Here is an 18,616-nt window from a genome sequence, read left to right on the forward strand (position 1 = left end):
ACAACACAGGAAAATGTTGACAACATATTATGACATTATTTAAAAATGGCAATATAACTCTATCATGTATCACATACGTTTATAGGAAAAAAATGGAGATCAATCTTTCAAATGTTAATAGAGATAACATTTGCATGATGGCTTACAAGTGATTTTCACTATTTTCTTTGTATTTTTCTGCTTTTTTCTAATTTGCCACATCATGTATGTATTACTTTAAGACAATATTAATTCAGTTTTTTAAAAAAAAGGAATAAGAAGTATCTGTAAACCGCCTAATCAAAATACTCTCCTCTATTTATAAAGGTCAAGAGAGACAGAGAATTAATCATGAACCCAGTTGTCCAGAGCAGAAAATAATCTATTCGTGGCAGTCTGAAAAAGCAAGAAGTTATATGGTAAGGTCCACCCACAACTCACAAAACTATTCATTTGTGCAGGTCTTTCCTTGAATTCTTGAGTCTGTGGTTAGGTAGAAGGACTTCCCTTCTCCCGCCCTTGTTTATTTTCCGTGTTTGCAGAGCACTTTGTCACATAACCTTGTTACATCGACATTGTGTTCTAGAGTTATTGCCGGGACCAGAGGCACTAGGCACTGTGTCCTATTACTCTGAGGCAAGAATATAATAGGTGTTCCATGTGTTTGTGGAAAGACTGGCACCACATGGAAAGTGCATTTGACATGGCCGCCATGTCTAAAACACAATCATGTCATTAATACCAATAATGCGGAAATTTAAGATGCACTAGGATGTTTTGCGAAGCATGAAAAAATCCCCCATTACACATCACATTGGACTACAGCTCCCACCTCAGGCACAGGAGCTACTTAAACTTGAGCAACTGCTTGAAAGCCATTTTCAATGTGCTTCTTATTTATCTCCCAACAGAAACTCAGATTACAAGGAGTAACTTCCCCCAGCCAGCAGAATCAAAAAACTTTAAGTAGAATATATAGCATTTATCAAATAAAAAAGAACAACTCCCACTTCTAGAATACTTATTTTGCATCAGGTCTTTAGAGGGGAATTTATGCATAATATCTCATTTATTCTTTTTCTTAATTCCCACATAGTTAACATGCAGTGTTGTATTAGTTTCTGGTGTACAATATAATGATTCAGCAAGTCTATACTGTATTCAGTGCTCAGCATGATAAGTGTACTCTTAATCCCCTTCACCTAATATTTCAATTATTCTTAACAAAAACTCTGCAGAGTAGAGGACAAAGCCATCAGACGGTATAGTCATTTACCCCAGTCCATATACCCAGCAAGAGGCAGAGTTAGGATCTGAGTTCAGGTCTATGGAGTCAAATTTCACAAGACAGATGCAACTAAGATGAGTTTCAATCTGTGTGATATGAGAACCAAAGCACCTAAAAAGCTTAGGTTGTAGCCTGCAGAAGCAACATCCTTTGGAGTTGATCTGGAAGGAAACATCAACTAATTACTAGATCACAAAGATATTCGGCCTGCCGACCTGTCTCGATGGAAGTGTGAGCTGAGGCAAGGAAGCCATTTGTCTCCCAGAGCAGGGTACATACTTCTTCTGAGGTGTCTCTAGGGTAGAATGTCCATGCAGGGTTCCCAAGGTTTACTGCTACTTCTAAGTGGAATGCTGTAAAATCAGAAAGTTGTGAAACAGAAATAATGTGGTAATAAGAATGCTGACTCAAAAGAAAAAGAAAAAGAGGTTGCCTCTGGAAACAGAATCCTAGCTTTGCTTCTTACTAACAATATGTCCCAGGACAAATTGTGTAACCTCTCTGGGGCTTAGTTTCTTCGTTAATAAAAATGGGAATGATAATTGCAGCTACTTCATATAGTTGCCTGGTGAAGATTAAGGGAGTAAATCCATGTAAATGAGTGAATCCATGCTTAAAACCATGCCTAACACATAAGAAGTACCATCAACCAAGGTAAGATGCCGCTGTTGTTATTACGGTGTTTCTGTAGTATGTGTCATTCACATGTTCAGAACGGAGTGATTCATTTAGGATAATTAAGGAAAACTCTGCTTGAATTGGTGAAAAATGTAAATTAAAAATAATTATAATAATCCTTTATGTGACTTTCAAAAAGGTAGAGGTATTTCAATTAAAGTAACAAAAGTCAGCCAAAGTAACTAAAATGTATGAATGCAGAAAGATTCGTAGGGACCTACTTCAAAAAATAGGTAACAGTTTGCTTATAAATGCATATGGCCTTTTGAAAAGTGTCTTCTATTAAATAGTATAAGCATTCCATTATATCACAGTATTTGCTTGGCTAATAATCACTTTCCCTATGAACAGCAATTATATAGATTTAAAAAAGCATTGAAAAGCATCTTTAAGGTAATTGACACCAATCTTACTCTTACCAGGAAACTTAAACCACCCAGTGCTCAGTGTCACATGGATTCCATGAGAACACTTATACTCTTATTTCAGTCCCGTCCATGTTTGGAAAGCGCTTCCTTAGATTAGGCTCAGCTCTTTCTCCCTAGAATGTTCACTCTATGTCACTGGTCCTTGGAGTTAACACTGAGCGAATATCATTCCCCTTCTTGCTTGATAGCAGTTTGAGAATTGGAAGACAGCAGCTGTATCTTTCTCTGAAATCTTCTCCCTGAAAGAATATCCTAAGTTCTTTGACAACTTTTCATTGACAATGACGTTAGAAGCATTTTCCACCTTTATTGATTTCTCCTGGACTTCCTCTCGTTTGACCTTTTCCCTCCTATGTTGGGTTTACCAGAACTGAGCATGATACTCTAGGTATAATCTGGTCAGAGCCGAGTAATGCGTAAAATATTGCCTTGCTTGTTTTGGACCCAAGATTAATCTTGATGTTTTTGTAGACACTGACTCTCTTGCCTTACACCAAGGTTAGCATTTGCTCCCCCCCTTTTAGGGGAGCGGGGGACGTAGTTGGGGGGAGGACTGCATTAGTCAGGGTTCTCTAGGGAAAATATATATACATAAAGGAGAGAGGGAGGAAGAGAGAGAGAAAGAGAGAGATTTATTATAAGGAATTAGCTCATGCTATTATAGAGGCTGACAGAACCAGATTCGAGAGAGCTAATGGTAAATTCCAGGGCAAGGCCAAAGGCCTAAGAACCAGGAGAGGCACTGGTGTAAGTTTCAGTCTGAGTCTGAGTCCAAAGGCAGGAGACTGATATCCCAGCTCAAAGATAGTCAAGTGGAGAGAAGAAAATTCTTTCTTATTCCGCCTTTTATTCTCTTCAGGCCTTCAATAGATTAGATGAGGCCCACCCTCTCTGAGGCAAGCAACCTGCTATACCTAGTCTCTGATTCAAACGTTAATCTCAACCAGAAGCACCCTCACAGACACACCTAGAAATGATTTTGTCTAACCAAATATCTGGCTGTCCTGTGGCCCAGTCAAGTTGACACATAGAATTAGCCATCACAGAGTGCTAGGTGCTATGTCAGCCATATCTTTCCTGCCTTCTACCTTCAGTATTTTCCCCAGCACTTTACATCTAGCCCTATCACATTTCTTCCAATATTTTCCCCATAATTTCAGATTTGGGCAATCTCAGATACTGATTCCCTTATCATTATATTGGATACCATTTCCCAATTGCCATGTAAAATATCACTCAGCAAGTCTTCTTTTAATATAAAATACTGAACTGGAAACTACCAAGAAAAGCATCACATGGAGTTCCAGGTTTCCATCCAACCAGTAATCACACTTTGAGTGTGCTCATTGATTAGTTATATCTAGTTTAATTACAGTGTCTGTTACCATCATCTTCATAAATTATGAAGTTGAAGATGAAATTACGCCTATCTGTCCTTCCACCCGTAGGACTCTGTAGTCTTCAGGGAAGTACAGACACCTCCCTTGTTAATCAGTTTTGGCAAAAAAAAAAAAAAAAAAAAAGTCTAGTATGTCCAGATCTCTGTGGACCCATTCTCGGCCCTAAGGTTCATAATCTATCTCTTTCATGAACTATATGAGACTTCTCCCTGAGAACAAACTTTTAAGACTGTAGTTAATAGCACTTGCCCTCTTTTCCATAACTATTTACCCACTTCCTAATCAACTGTATGTGGATTAACTAATTCATTATTTGTTCCCATCGCCCCACAGCTAAATCATACACTGTAGTAGAACCTTGATCATTGATCAAAGGATAACACTGCTTCATGTCTTTAGACTCCTCCATCCGCAGTTTCAGACTTGGAACTCCCTCGGTACTGAATCAATCATCTAATATATTTGATATTACTCTCAAATTGGAAAAAAAAAAAAGTGAGGCAGAGGAAAAAAAGTTTCACATGCCTGAAGGCAAAGACATTAATTAAATAAGCTTGGTTCTCATTGTGGACAAGGTCTATAGTTCAGGAGACTTCATCTAAAACGGGGTTCAAAACACTTGTCTGGGGGTGTTTTAAGTTTGGCCCCTCCTGCTCTGTGGTCCCATCATGATAGACTTAAGCCTCACTAATATTCCTATGTTTTATTCTGATTTTTCAAGATAGTAAGATTTGAAAGATATACAGCATCAATAAATTAGGAAACCAAATTTCACAAACACATAAAATTTCTTCCATCAGGAGGTTTCTGAAACTGTTACAAATAAAAAATGCAGAGCAAGAAGGAGCTCTGAAATATGGCTGTAACCACAGATTTATGTGCAGAAGCAACTTGCCTTTTGGGACCCTCTGGCCAGCTCACTTGCCTGTAATTCTCTTCTTATTTTGGGACTGATCCCAAAACTCCCTAACTTTCCTATCTTTGCTTGGTTAAACGTTCTTGGCACGTTGGCCCATTTCCTTCATTTCCTGATTGGTTGCTTCTCTAGCTGGTGACATATGCTTCCACAAATTGGCTTTTCTCGTCCAATCTCTGGTAGCCATCTTCCACCTTGAGGGAAAGCATTTCCTCTCCTGGTTCAGAACTCTGAATAATGCTCCTTCCAGCAAATGAATGTCGTGGGCAATGACCGTCCTACTGCCCCCTGCTGATAGCTCCCACACTGATTAATCCATCCCACTTTTTAAGCCCTCATTCTATAAACAAATGGACAAAAGTCAAGTTGGTTTAAATAAAAATGAGAATTACAGTAAAACTCAGCCTCCGTCTGATCCCAGCCTATTGAATCTATCAGGATGTGCTACAACAGAACTGACTGGGTGATGATTTAGAATAACTATGTTGACTAAATGTCAGGACTCTGGAATGAATCCCAGTCCTGCTCTGTGAGTCCTTGGCAAGCCATTTCTCGTCTCCAAGCCTCAGTTTTATAATCTGTATAAAAAGATGGTTTGAGCAGAAGGTCCCCAAGGTCCCCTTTAGCTCTCAAGTTCTGTGAATCTATGGATCTATTGTAAAGTTGCCCATTATTAACTCATAACATTTGTGTGTCATAGCCTGACCCAGCTATTAGCAGTATAATCACAACTTTGGAGGCAATGAAAGAATGACAGTTCTTAAAGAAATCAAACCAACTTTCCTTTTTCCTTCTCTCTACTTTTCCTGTTTGTTACTCCAGTTTCCTAAATCTTTGTGTATTATGGTGAAGGAGGTGCTCCTTTCTAGCCTGAATGGCAGTGAGGAGTAATGAAAATGTCATGACAACGCCTGTCCTCAATTGATCCAGCCCAAATTTGCAGATGCAAGAGCTTCAGATAGTCATCCCAACTTCTGGGTGCTTGTCCAAACCAAACCTCTGAGTCCTTGGACTCAGGCCCTTCTTTTAAGCAGGATTAAAATTGAGACTTGCACTTTCATTCTGTCTCAAAAGATCTTGGAAACTTTTGGGTAAAGCTAACCCATAAATGCAAATAGACATGCTCTCACACATAATACACATATGCACAGATGTCCATGTGTTCCAGAGACTATAGATACTGCATCATGGGATCCTGCATTCTTCTAAAACATCAGGACAAAGCCATTTTTCTAGAATATGAGAATGTCAACTTAAAAGAAGCTGAAAGATTGAGGTCTCCAGGAGGCTGCCATTTCCAATGATGGCCTCAGCTAGAATGACCCACTACGTGGTTTTGCCCATGATCTGATGGCAAAGAGTTGTCTTTATTTACATGCTGTGTCTGAATAGTGGAGTCAGTTTGGCAGAGTTTTGGAGAAGGACTTTGATTTCCACATATCTTTAAATGCTAGCTACTTTAAACAATTTTTTTTTCTGTGTATCATGCTATATTTATGAGACAGTAAAGGGGTAGGGGTCCAATGAAATGAAAATGAGGAGAGGATTAAACAAGAGAATAGTATGTAGCCCTGGCTTTGATGAGACTAAAAATATTTCAAATTCTCAATTCTATTGTGCTCTGAAACTACCAGTTCGTTTTCTAAAAGTTTCCATTTAGTTTCAGGATATGATGTAACCCAAAGTCTAAACAATATGGTGATTCTAGCTCTATTTACACATTCATTCATTCAGTAAATATGCTTATCCACAGTGAATTCTGTACAGGGCATTAGATGAAAGCATCGTAGAAAGGATGTATGAAGCATACTCTGTCCTTTACGATCTAATTGTCTTATGAGGTGACAGAATAGATATGCATCTGACTGTAAATTATCACTCTGCATTGATTACTGAAGAATTAGAGAAGAAGTATTTAAAAGTACACATTAGGATATAAAGGAACGGAATCCCAGGAAGAGAGAGCCGCGTGAGCATAGACATGGAGGCAAAAAGTACAAAGCTATTTTAGGCATGACTGAGTCAGTGTGGTTGGACGTTAGAGGAGGGGAGGGGGAGAGTCTTGGAAAGATATGAGTAGGTTGGGGCAGGTTATGAATGACTTTAAATCTCACACTGACAAGTCTGGCTTTCATTTACTAGAAATGGGAAGTCAGTGATGATTTGAAGCAGAGAACGATATGAGCAGAGTGTTGCTTTCGGAACACTGTTCTCAAAGTTGGGTGCAGGACTAATTGGAGTCAAGAAAGCTTGGGGCCATGATGCTCAGTTACAAGGCCCTTTAAGCCGACTCCATATAAGATAATAATGACCTCACCTAGGTAGGTAGAGATTAGAAGACAAAAAAACTGATGACTACAAGAGCAAATATGGAAGAACTAGACTCCATATATGTGAAATAAGAAAGGAGTTATAGAAGACTCTAGAATTTTAAAACGGAATGACAATGGCTCCAGTGATGGATAACCAGTACATGAGGAATGACGTCAACTCAATTTTAAACATTTAAAGAGTAAGAAAATATTTCATACTCTGCCTGTGAGAAATCTCCCTTTTCAAACTCAAACTTGAATCATGAAGTAGTAAAGTCTGGTGATACCATCTCATTGTTTATAAAATTCATTTTATTTTATTTTATTTTTTTAATAATTTTTATTTTGTTATATTAGTCACCATACAGTACATTCCAGTTTTTGATGCAATGTTCCATGATTCATTATTTGCGTATAACACCCAGTGCACCATGCAATATGTGCCCCCCTTAATACCCATCACCAACCTATCCCAATCCCCCACCCCTTTCCCCTCTGAAGCCCTCAGTTTGTTTCCCAGAGTCCACAGTCTCTCATGGTTCATTCCCCCTTCTGATTACCGCCCTTCATTCTTCCCTTCCTTCTCCTACCGATCTTCCTGCTATTTCTTATGTTCCATAAATGAGTGAAACCATATGATAATTGTCTTTCTCTGCTTGACTTATTTCACTTAGCATAATCTCTTCCAGTACCGTCCATGTTGCTGCAAATGTTGTGTAATCGTTCTTTCTGATGGCTGAGTAATATTCCATTGTATATATGGACGACATCTTCTTAATCCAGTCATCTGTTGAAGGGCATCTCGGCTCCTTCCACAATTTAGCTATTGTGGACAATGCTGCTATGAACATTAATTCATTTTAAATTACAAACAAGAAGGAAAATAAGAATGCTTCGTGTTTTCTTTGTCTAATCTCCAATAAAACTGATTATTCAACATCATTTACTTCTGTTGCCTTATCCACATTGCTGACAATAATCAAAACAGAGCACAGAATGGGTCAATGAAGCATATTCCATCCTTGCTTCCACAAGACTGCAAGTAATAGCTTGAGAATAACCAACAATTGGAAAAAATGCATCCTCTCTGGATTGAGAAGTCATTAGCATCAAGCTCAGAATAAAGGACTTTCTGTTATCAATGATCATGGGAATAAATGACTCCCCAAAGAAATGGTGTGTTCTCTTAATAGCTCACACGTTATCCAGGTGAGTTTGATCAAGTAGAGCAGAGCTAGTGGAGATAAAAATTATCGAGATGGTGGCAAAACAAAGCTTCTTGAGAAGAGAACATTCGAGGTGCAAAGGAGATTAAAGGTTAACCTTTTAAACAGAAATACAGAGGGGGGCTTGCCTCTTGAAACATGTTTGCTTATGTTCTTATTCCATTCCAATTCCCAGTTTCCTAAAGATGAGACATGGACTGGGAGGAGGGTAAAACCCTGTCTCTACTCTCTCCTCTTGCCCCATGGTAGTCTTTGGGGCAGAGTTTATAACCCAAACGTCTGCTGGGTTATGAGAGAGAGGTTTAGAACAAACCCAGGGAGGATGAGAGCTCCTCTTCACTTTCTGACTACCCTTCGGCATATAGGGTTCTGTTAGGGTCAGAAGCATCCATTTCATCTCCTCTTTGGAGCCAGCTGTAGAAAAGAATCTTCACGCTGGCAAACTGCAGCTCAAGCACACAGCCCTTATTTGGCTTCACTGAAGTCATCTGTCCCATATCCTCTGATCACAACACATTGTGGGGAAAACATAGCTCTTCGCTCAAATGCTGTCAGCCAGGGATGATTCCAAAATAACCAGGAGGGACCCAGAGGACAAGTGGAACTGACACTTTTCATGGCTTTCTAACAACGTTCAGGGAGTTCCTGCAGCTTCAGTGGGTGAGACATCTGAGCAAACACCTGAGCCCTTCAAATGAATTAATATTCATGATGATGATTATTAACATCATAGAGAACTGGCCACTCATTCCACTCATTCAATGCTGATAAGAACACTGGTAACAAATTATATGAATCACAAGTCACACTTGCATCCCAGTGGATGGTAGACAGTGCACTTCCACAGTCATTGTCAGCACATATCACCAGCCAACACCCGAGTTCTCTGTTGATGCCATCTCCATCTACAGAGGAAGAAACTGAGGCTCAGAGAGGTTAAATGATTGCCTCAAGGTCTCAAAGCTCATAAGAGGCAGAACTAGGACTTTAACCAGAATCTTCTGAGTCTGAATCCCTTGGATTTTTCTCACTGTCCCACACAGTAATTAGAGGTCATGTGCATAAATTGGTATATGTACCCAATCTAAAATCCCACATAATCTCTAATTGTCCCAAATACGTACTCAGCACTGGGCCGATTCCATTGGGGGAAAAATCAGTGAGGCTGTTTCTTTGGCAGGACATAGTCAAAATGCCCAGTTGACCCACTAAGGTTTTCCATCTTGAGTGGATTTCTTGACAGTGAATCGTTTATGTATTCATTCCATATAAAACCGGTATTTACTGGGCGTGTACTATGTTCTAGACATAATGCTGAAACTTTCACATACTGTTTTCCTCTCTGTAACTTAGGGTAAATAATTCATCCAAGTCATAGGTGTCATATGCTTTTTTTGCATTTATTTCCTACTGTGCTGAATCCATTTTTGGACTCGTGAAACTCTCCTCATTTCTCCTCAGAAAGAAAAAAAAAAATTGACAACGTATTTCTGTCTGAGCACCACCCCCCTCATTTTTCAAATATGTTCATCTCCATGACCCACTTATTCAGATTCTCTGGGAAAAAAAGAATTCACCCTCTGCAGATTGCCCTATTAATGAGTCTTACGAGGAACTGATTTATGGGCACAAAGCCCTGTGTTGGTGTTTGAGATTGGTGCTCCACAGTGGGACGTGGAAACAGACTGATCTATAACCGTCCTGGATCCCCTGCTTTCAGGCTGCCCTCGAAGGTGGGCTATGGATTTCTTGAACTCCTAATGAGCACTGCTTCTGCCTGCATGGAGCCCTGTGGAAAGAGGAATAAATATTGCCTTTCGACATGGCACAAGGACCAAAAGACACTGCCACGAGATCAATCATGAAACAGCACTGAGGACGTGTTGGGTGGAGGAGGCAGGTGGGACACAGGTGGGACACAGGTGGGACACAGGTGGGACACAGGTGGGAATGTGGAACTTCCCTTGGACTCAGAGTCAGAAGATCTGGGTTCTAGCCCTGGCTCTGTCCCTTATCGGTGAAGTAACTCTGGACGAGTTGTAAAAGTAACTCGTCCAGAGTTACTTCACCTGTCTGAGCCTCAGTTTTCTCCTCTATAAAATGGGGATACTGGTAGTACCCAGGCAAAGTAGAGATTACATGAGATAGTCAAAATTCTTTATATTCTAGGAAGTGTTAAGGAGAACCCTTTTAGATAGGCTTAAATCAGACCCCGGTTTTCGCTCCCAGTCCTACCCCTGCCCTTACCTGTGGACTAGGAGCTGGGTAAGGGCAGGGCCATGTCATAGGTCATGCTTTCTCTGTCCCTCCGCACAGGGACTGGCATGCTGTAGGTAAGGAGCCAGTTTTGCCGAACAACAGTCTGCATCTTCCCTTCTCTTTCTGCAACTTGCTCTCCACTTCACCTCCTCTTAATTATCTTCAGCACTCACGGCTGCTTTATTAGGAGGCAGCAGGGAGGGCTGCTTAGGAAGGGATCTTTATTATACCCCTTTCTCTCCTTTGCATTTTCTCTAGGTTGGCCAGAGTGCTATCTTGAGCTCGTTGGCTAAGACCACTGAGTACGGAATGTTGACTACCAACCAGGCAGCTACATCCCAGTCCTCTAGCTGAAAGGTGGCTATTACAATTCCTTAAATAAAATCCTGAAAAATCCTGACCAAAGGAGAGCAAAAAGGTTTAGCCTGGCTGAATTTCGAGCCAACTCTAAGCTAGAAAAAGAAGGAACGAGAAGACTCACCACAAGACTATATCAATAGCCCCAGTGTGAGAAGCCTCACAGTGTCTGGCCTGAAGCTCAAGCTGCCACGGTGGTGAAACTGTTTCTAATTTTAGAAATATTAAATAACTGATAATGACACGACCTTGTTAAAGAACCATGTTGGGGGAAAAAAAGGGACATTGTTAAAAATAGCATGCAATCTCCCAGCTGAAGTTTCCAGGCATAATATGGGTTCACATCCATAATGTAGACTCCAAATGCTGAGCACCCCACGTTGCTGCCAAATGTGTCAAGTCCAAGGCTCATGTGTGTTCTGGAAGACATCCACTTTAAACACCCAGCAGGGCACCTCTTAGCATCCTTAAGGTGTGAGAGAAGATATAAGCACTGGGAAAACAGAGGGAAATAGGACAGAGTCCTTGTCCTTCAAGTCTCATCATCAGCCCAGTGGCAACTCCAAAGGCTCCTAATTGTACTGTGGGAAGCTGTGTATCGCAGCACACAAAACCCAGTCGGGGGAAGGCAGCCCTGTGTATTGCCTGGGAATGTCTGCAATGTCGCCGCTGGCATCATCTCAAACAGCAATCTGAAATGCAAGACCTAAATAAAGCCGGCAAGTGCCACTCTGGAGGACAGAGCCATGGAAGATGCGGAGGGGCTGGAAGGTGGACAGAGCCCCAGACAGTGTCCCCATCCCGCTCCACCCCTCAGATAGGCACCTCCAAGGCTTGGCTACCTCAAGGATCATTAAATGCTTTTAGCAAAGCTGTCTCCTAGGAGTAACCAGCTTTGAAAGCCAAATTGAAAAAGGTCCATCTGATCATGTAATTGGAGGGAAAGTAGGATCCGTGCCATGATAACACATTAGAGGCATTTGGAGATGAAAGAAAGTAAGAGGTGGTCTAATAATTAGCAGAGGCCCGAGAGTGGGGAGATGTGGTGCTTCTGGAGGCAAAGCCGGAATTCATTTAACATCAGATGGCACCGGTCCCTCCTGATGGGACTCTAAACATAGGAAGGATTTGCCGAGCATTGGCTAAATCTCCTCTGACTTTATTCTTATCTCCAACACTTCCATCCATACAATTTAGAAAAACGATTCTCAACAGGGGCAATTTTGCCCTCCAGGGGACATTTGGCAATGTCTGGAGACATTTCTGATCGTCACAACGGAGGAGGGATTTTTCTCTGGCATCTAATGGGTAAAGGCCAGCGATGCAGCTGAACATCCTCTAAGGGAAGACCCAACAAAGACTTATTCCCCCCAACTGTCTATAGTCCTGAGAGGGAGAAACCCTGGTTTAGAAATATGGGTATTTTCTAACCTTTCGTGCTTTACAGGCTTATTGGCTTGTTTTTTGTTTTTTTTTTATATATACCTTGTAAGGCAACACCCATCTGAAGCATAAAGAAATGGCTTACCTTATCATAATTACAGTCACGAAAAAGTCCCAGCAATTAAGAAAAGGCTCCAAAGGTGTTTATTCATTTCCGTTAGGGAGTCGTAGGGAAGAGGGAGCCTGGGAAGGAGGAGCAGATACTAGAACACCGTCAGAGTCAAATAGTTAAGAGATTTTATTTTGTTCCTGCAGTTGAGGCCACCAAAGAAAGCCGACCTCACAGCCTGAAACAATGTTTTAGGAAAGCCAGATGTGAGGATGCGTGCTTTCCTATCTGATGGCGGTGGGCAGGACCACACCACTGCCTGAAAAGATCTTCCTAGATGGTGGACTGGATTGTGTGATTGTCCTCTTGGTGCCTTCAATGGCTCCTCATTGGACGCATGACAACATACTATGTGGTTCTCCACAATCTGGCTCCCACTCACCTCTCCAACTATATCATCTCCTGGATCTTCCCAACCCATGTCTCTTACCCCAGTCATACTGAATTTCTTGCCTTCCCCAGGATGTAACAGACCTAACATGCTTCTTTTCTTGTTTTTCAATGTGGGAGCTTTCCTCTGCCTGCAAGACCCTCCTCTCTGCCTCCTAGCATTCTCCAAGACTTATCTCAAACATCAACCACTTAAAAACCATTTTCTCACCTGATGCCTGCCACAGCCCAGCACTCCAGCCTGAGTCTGATGCCCCTCTTGTGGACACCCAGAAGACCTTTTCCCTCCTCCAGTATAACACCTGTCATTCTGTCTCTGGGCACTTTGAACAGAGACGGTTTCCTGCTCATCTCTGTGTGTATGCCAACCCCTCTGACCCCTCCGAGGCCCTGTACAGGTCTTGGGTCCCCAGCAAGCTTGCCACAACTATTTGGGAAAGGAATAGAAGAAAACCAAAGCGATAGGGAAGGTGACAGAGAGAGAGGAGAAAAGAGAGGGATGAAAGAAAGGTGACAGGGAAGGTGGGGGGGAAAGAAAGAGAAGGATAGAGGGAAGAAAGCAGACCAGAGGTAAGGAAGGGAAAGAAGGAAGAAGGGGATGGGGGAGGGGAGAGAGCTGAAGGAGGACAAGGGAAGGGGAAGGAAAGGGAGAGAAGGAAGAGTTCTGCCCTTGTCCCTTGCTCAGAAATGACTTCTCTGATCTCTCAGATCTAAGCTAAATCCTTGCATGAGCTCTTTTTAAAGAGCTACAGAACTCCCTTTCACAGCGCTTACCACTTTGTAATTTTAGATGTATTTGCATCATTATTTACTACTACGTTGTAAGTTCGGTGAAGTCAGCATCTGTGTTCTCACACGCTATTGTAGCTTCAGTAATCAGTGTGTCTATACAAATCATTTGTTAAATAAATGACAAGGTGGGCAGACTGGCTGAGCCTTGCTAGCAGCTAGTTTTATTAATAAGAAGTCAGCCTCTCTGTGTTTTAGAAATAGGTCTGAGAATTTCGATTTTTTTCCCTCCATCCATACTAAAAAACTTCTGCTTCTAGGTAGAACTGTTCTAAAGCATTCAAGACAGTGGCATATACATTCTCACTTTAAAAATCAATCCCAGGAGCAATTTATTACAGGGAAATTTCCTGGACTCCAAGAAGCACCTTGAAGTCAGGAGATGATTAATTTGATATAACTGAAGAGCTGCAAACATCTGCTCCCCGTTGACATCTGCCTCTCATTAAGTTACAGCCCTCCGTCTCCCTCTGCATTGGGGGCAGGCTTGTGTGTTGATCTGGTAACTCTAATTATATGGTAAGCCTGGTGCTCAAGGCCCTTGTGCCGGCCACCTGGTGAGGGCTCAGTAAAAACTTGCTCTATTGCACTGCACTCCAGATCCACCCTGAGCACTTTGTAAGTCCTCTGTCACTCCTAAGTAATAGAAATAAAAAATAGTAATGAGGTTAGCGAGCACATTTTCATCTTGGAGCCCTGGTTAAGGCTGCATCTAGATAAACTCAAACCCTTGGTCAACTCAAATACACTAATCAGTTCCACAGAAAAATCTACCGCATCTATTATTTTGGCCCCAGATTTTTGGTAGGTCTTTAACTGATATCTCTTACTCTGTTTTCCTTTTTCCACTGATTCTACTATCAGTGTAATTGTCCTAAAACATGCCTCTGATACTGAGCCCCCAGATCCTGGAACCTCAGAAGCTCTGCCTTGCCCATGAGCACATAACCACCTTCCTGACCTTGACTTCTGAGCCCTCCAGTGCCCTCAGTAGACCTAGCCTGTGACCCAGCACTCTCCTCAAACAACCTGTCTCTTGTCATTCAGTCTGACTTCTTGCTTTCCCAATTCTGCTTGTCTCCTTCCACCTTTACACCTTAGCTTAGCCCACTCGCATGAAGCCCAGTGAGTGCCATCTTGAATATCAACCCAGACCCAAAAGTCTTAAACTAATTAAATCTCTGCAACAGTCTTTCATGAAAACACTAAAAGGGAGAACATATTGTAACACAGAAGAATGCCCCAATACCTGTCTTTTCCCATTCCTTTCCCTCATTTTTTCCCAGGTGTCAAGGCTGACACGGAGTCTCTCTCCTCCCAGCTCTAAGCTCCTGCTCCAAAGTTTCCTTCAGGCCCACATTCTGGTTCTTTTGTCCTCCTATCTGACTAAGTTCTTATGTCTATGTCATTTCAGCCTCCCAGGCTTCTTTGAATTTTCCCATAAGAGCCCCTGAGCTGACCCAACAAGCAAAAAGTTCTTCTTCATTAGAAGACAAGGTAAGGGGGAAAGACTGGGTGGGAGGGGGTTAATATATGTTGTCTTATTCCTATCACATCAACAGTGTACACTCTGCACAGAATGCCCTCTGCCCATTTCTATTTAATACCCTACTCAATTGCTAAAGCCCAGAACAAAAGGTCCTTCCTCCTTGAAGCATTCCTTGATGCACCCTTAGAGAACTTCGTGCATTTTGTCTTGACCTGTAGCTTTTGGTGTAAATGTATATTTCTGCTTTTGAAAATTGGAGGCATTTACTCTTTGATATTCTCCTAAATATCACTTCCTGGGAAATGATCTTCTTCCTCATGTTCTTTTCTTCCGTGGTTTGGCCATCTCTTTGAGGCTACAGGAACCAATACTAACTTGATGTATCACAATGAAATTCAGTGGATATCTGGGTCCATTCGGGCTACTATAACAAAAGACCATGAACTAAGCAGCTCAAAGGCAACAGAATTGTTTACTATTCTGGAGGCTGGGGATTCCAAGGTCAAGATTCTGGCAGCGTCCATGTCTGGTGGGAGCTCTCTTCCTCATTCATAGACAGCTATCTTCTCACTGTGTCCTCACATGGCAGCAGAAGGGGCAGGCAAGCTCTCTTAGGGTCTCTCACAGGGGCACTAATCCCATCTGTGAGGGCTCCACCCTCATGACCTAATCACCCCCAAAGACCCCCACCTCCAAATAGCAGCACTCTGGGGATTAGGTTTCAACACGAGAATTTGCAGGGACACAAACATTATGTCTCTAGCAGTGGATTCTTTTAATTATCTATTGCTGTCTACTCTCACTCCAAACACACGCACACTGTGAAAACAAAGAAATCTCTTATTTATCTTACATCTCCAAACGTACCCAAGTCCTTGACCAGAAGTGTGTTCTCGGGGCATGTCTGCCTGCGCAGTGACTTGTTCGCTACTTTGCACACGCCCCACGGTACCCAGTGCTGCGCTTTACTCACCGTAGGTGCTCAAGAAGTATATTTGGAATTGAATTAAGCATCTCTGAAACATTCAGCTTGATTGGATTTCTTTTTTTCTTTTTTTGACATAACTTTGTCTGCGTGGTGGTCCAAAAATGTTTTGAAAGTTAAAAAATGGTGGAGGAAAAACAAAGGATTAAACATAAACTGGTTTGACCAGTTTCTTTCCCTCTGGATACAAAGCCAGCTTGAAGCTTTGTCTGAGAAAATCACACTCTCAGGCAAAAGCTGATAGGCTGAGTGTTGGTCCTTCTTCCGCAACCTACAAGGCTGCAAGACCTTTCATTTCTGTATTAGAATATTCTGTTATACTAGGCTCATGTGGCTCCTTTGGTTAATGGTGACAGAAAATGTGACTCCGGGGCCGCATAACTGCGAATACTACTGGCCTAGAGGCTGGAACAGATTGATACGATTGGCAAACCCCACCCAGGCTGCTCTTTGTAAGAGGGGGAGAAAATGCAGTGATTAAACTTAACCACTCTCGTGCATTGTGCAATTAATCTCCAGCATCCCTGGACTGCTCTCCAGGCTCCATAACTTACACCCAACCCACAGGGACGGGCCCATTGACTATGCTGCTAATGTACAATGGAGTCTACACACACAAATTCATTCATTCTTTCAAAATTCAGTCCTCCTCCTGTGGATGGGGGCTTGGAGGAACAAGGATGTATTATCTTTGGCAAAGCTTTTGAGTCAGAAGTTCAAGGTAGAGGCAGCCTGGGGAAAGCAGATACTGTTGGTTGCCTATGCGTGCCCTTAGCTCCAGCCCCAGGGATGGGTCATGAACCCATTCCCCTTGACAGTAATTGGTTTAGATGGTGGCATGGATGTAATTTAAGCCAATGAGGTGTGAGAGAAAATCTGCTGGAGGATTTTAGGAAACTTTTCCTTTAAAAAAAAAAAAAAAAGACATAGGAAAGGCTGTTCTCTTTTTTCCTCTGGACACTGTCATGCCTAGTTGTGATATCTACAAGTGCCGCAGCCATCTTGCAACCAAGAAAGAATTCAGCCTGAGGACGAGGACAAGTATGGCAGAGGTTAAAGATAAAAAGACCCTGAATTCTTGATACTAGCATTGTGCTGCTGAGTAACCAACACTGGAACCCCCTTATCTCCAGATTGCTTGTAATATGAAGTAATACATTTCTTTATTGTGTAAACCACTTAAAATTCATTTTCTTCTGTTACTTGAGGCCAACAGAATCTTCATACATTTGGTTTATTAGTTGGCTGAAACCTTTGAAGATTTTTTTTTTAAATATAGGTCTTGCACATGCTGTATCATAACAAAGTGAGACCTGATAGCTGTTTTAGCCGCTTCTCCCTCATATTCCTCGTCTTCTATCCCCACTGAGGACAATGTCATTGGTGCTTCATCTTCAGCGGGGTGACCCATGAATTTAATGGGTTAGGTCTACACTGAGCTATTGACTGTGCACAGCTTCTTAATTTCACACCCAAATCATGAACCACTTCTTCCCTCCTCCCTTATGCTTATAAAGAACACTCACTTGCTTAGCCAGCCCCCTGACATCTTTTTTAGGAAAGGGAATCTAGACTATGTGCAGACAGAGGCAAACTATGTGATCTTTTCCATGTCCACCTATTCCATTGATTAGGGTCCTAAACACAGCCAGCCCTTGATTAGGCTCTTCATGAATTAAAGGGACAAGGTACTTGACCTCCAAATGACATCAAGCTCTAACAGCCATCCTTCAAACAACTACCTAGGCATTCCTATAGAATGCATCAATTTGTTTATTTAATTTTTTCAGCATTTAGTGAGCAGTTAATCTAGTCCATTCATTCTTTTTTTTTTTTTTTTAAGTTTATTTATTTCTTTACTTAAGGAATCTCTACACCACATGTGGGGCTCAAACTCACAACCCCGAGACCAAGAGTCACATGCTCCCCCCAATTAAGCCAGCCAGGCGCCCCTCTATTCCACTCATTCTGCTAAGCATTGGGAACAGAAAAACAAATGAGCCTTTTATTCTCTCAGCAAACAAACTGAGCATCTACTGTGTTTAGCCAAGCGTTAGGGAAAAAATTATGATGGAAAAAGTCCTGAAACTTGCCCACAAGGGCTGTCTATGGTAGAGACAATCATTTATCATATATTCACCCAAACACTAGGTAAAGCAGAAGAATAGGGCAAGACAGAACATTCTAGGCAAAAGGAACTGCAAATATAAACGCACTGGGGCAGAAGAGAGAATGGTGGGATTCAGAAAGTCAAAGGCCATTGTGACTAGAGCACAATGAGCAGGGGAAACTGTTTCAAGATGCGTCTAGAGAGGCAGGAAGCAAGGGCTAGGTTACCAAATGCCCTTTATATCATATTAAAGAGTTTGGACCTTTATCTAAAGGTCCTGGTGTGACACTGAAAAATATTAAGCAGGATAGTAAACCAACCAGACTCTTGCTGGAGGGGCCAAGCCCGGAGTCAGAAAGACGAGTAGAAGAATGAACATGAAATGCAGAATGACTTAACAAAGGTCGTGGCAATGGGAATGGAGAGGAGAGATGGATGAGTGACGTCAAGTGGGTAGA

This window comes from Ursus arctos, unplaced genomic scaffold (assembly GCF_023065955.2).
Source record: "Ursus arctos isolate Adak ecotype North America unplaced genomic scaffold, UrsArc2.0 scaffold_18, whole genome shotgun sequence".
NCBI classification, from domain to species: domain Eukaryota; kingdom Metazoa; phylum Chordata; class Mammalia; order Carnivora; family Ursidae; genus Ursus; species Ursus arctos.